Consider the following 2,153-nt stretch of genomic DNA (forward strand, 5'->3'; position numbering starts at 1 on the left):
ATATATTTATTTAGCCCCCACTTTCCATCCCGTGTACCTGTGCCAGAATCCAGCATTAGCGTGTAGCCATATATTTATTTAGCCCCCACTTTCTGCCCCGTGTACCTGTGCCAGCATCCAGCATTAGCGTGTAGCCATATATTTATTTAGCCCCCACTTTCTGCCCCGTGTACTTGTGCCAGCATCCAGCATTAGTGTGTGTCCATATATTTATTTAGCCCCCACTTTCCACCCCGTGTACCTGTGCCAGAATCCAGCATTAGCGTGTAGCCATATATTTATTTAGCCCCCACTTTCTGCCCCGTGTACCTGTGCCAGCATTCAGCATTAGTGTGTAGCCATATATTTATTTAGCCCCCACTCTCTGCCCCCGTGTACCTGTGCCAGCATTCAGCATTAGTGTGTAGCCATATATTTATTTAGCCCCCTCTTTCTGCCCCATGTACCTGTGCCAGCATCAAGCATTAGTGTGTAGCCATATATTTATTTAGCCCCCACTTTCTGCCCCTTGTACCTGTGCCAGCATTCAGCATTAGTGTGTAGCCATATATTTATTTAGCCTCAACTTTCTGCCCCGTGTACCTGTGCCAGCATCCAGCATTAGTGTGTGTCCATATATTTATTTAGCCCCCACTTTCCACCCCGTGTACCTGTGCCAGCATCCAGCATTAGTGTGTAGCCATATATTTATTTAGCCCCCACTTTCTGCCCCATGTACCTGTGCCAGCATCCACCATTAGTGTGTAGCCATATATTTATTTAGCCCCCACTTTCTTCCCCGTGTACCTGTGCCAGCATCCAGCATTAGTGTGTAGCCATATACAGTGGTGTGAAAAACTATTTGCCCCCTTCCTGATTTCTTATTCTTTTGCATGTTTGTCACACTTAAATGTTTCTGATCATCAAAAACCATAACTATTAGTCAAAGATAACATAATTGAACACAAAATGCAGTTTTTAAATGAAGGTTTACGTTATTAAGGGAGAAAAAAAACTCCAAATCTACATGGCCCTGTGTGAAAAAGTGATTTAACTGTGGTTTATCAATTTCAATTTTCAATTTCAATATCAATTTCTGTAGTCACCCCCAGGCCTGATTACTGCCACACCTGTTTCAATCAAGAAATCACTTAAATAGGAGCTACCTGACACAGAGAAGTAGCCCAAAAGCACCTCAAAAGCTACACATCATGCCAAGATCCAAAGAAATTCAGGAACAAATGAGAACAAAAGTAATTGAGATCTATCAGTCTGGTAAAGGTTATAAAGCCATTTCTAAAGCTTTGGGACTCCAGCGAACCACAGTGAGAGCCATTATCCACAAATGGCAAAAACATGGAACAGTGGTGAACCTTCCCAGGAGTGGCCGGCCGACCAAAATTACCCCAAGAGCGCAGAGACAACTCATCCGAGAGGCCCCAAAAGACCCCAGGACAACATCTAAAGAACTGCAGGCCTCACTTGCCTCAATTAAGGTCAGTGTTCACGACTCCACCATAAGAAAGAGACTGGGCAAAAACGGCCTGCATGGCAGATTTCCAAGGCGCAAACCACTTTTAAGCAAAAAGAACATTATGGCTCATCTCAATTTTGCTAAAAAACATCTCAATGATTGCCAAGACTTTTGGGAAAATATCTTGTGGACCGACGAGACAAAAGTTGAACTTTTTGGAAGGTGCGTGTCCCGTTTCATCTGGCGTAAAAGTAACACAGCATTTCAGAAAAAGAACATCATACCAACAGTAAAATATGGTGGTGGTAGTGTGATGGTGTGGGGTTGTTTTGCTGCTTCAGGACCTGGAAGGCTTGCTGTGATAGATGGAACCATGAATTCTACTGTCTACCAAAAAATCCTGAAGGAGAATGTCCGGCCATCTGTTTGTCAACTCAAGCTGAAGCAATCTTGGGTGCTGCAGCAGGACAATGACCCAAAACACACCAGAAAATCCACCTCTGAATGGCTGAAGAAAAACAAAATGAAGACTTTGGAGTGGCCTAGTCAAAGTCCTGACCTGAATCCTATTGAGATGTTGTGGCATGACCTTAAAAAGGCGGTTCATGCTAGAAAACCCTCAAATAAAGCTGAATTACAACAATTCTGCAAAGATGAGTGGGCCAAAATTCCTCCAGAGCGCTGTAAAAGACTCGTTGCA

This window comes from Xenopus tropicalis, chromosome 8, assembly GCF_000004195.4.
Source record: "Xenopus tropicalis strain Nigerian chromosome 8, UCB_Xtro_10.0, whole genome shotgun sequence".
Taxonomy (NCBI): domain Eukaryota; kingdom Metazoa; phylum Chordata; class Amphibia; order Anura; family Pipidae; genus Xenopus; species Xenopus tropicalis.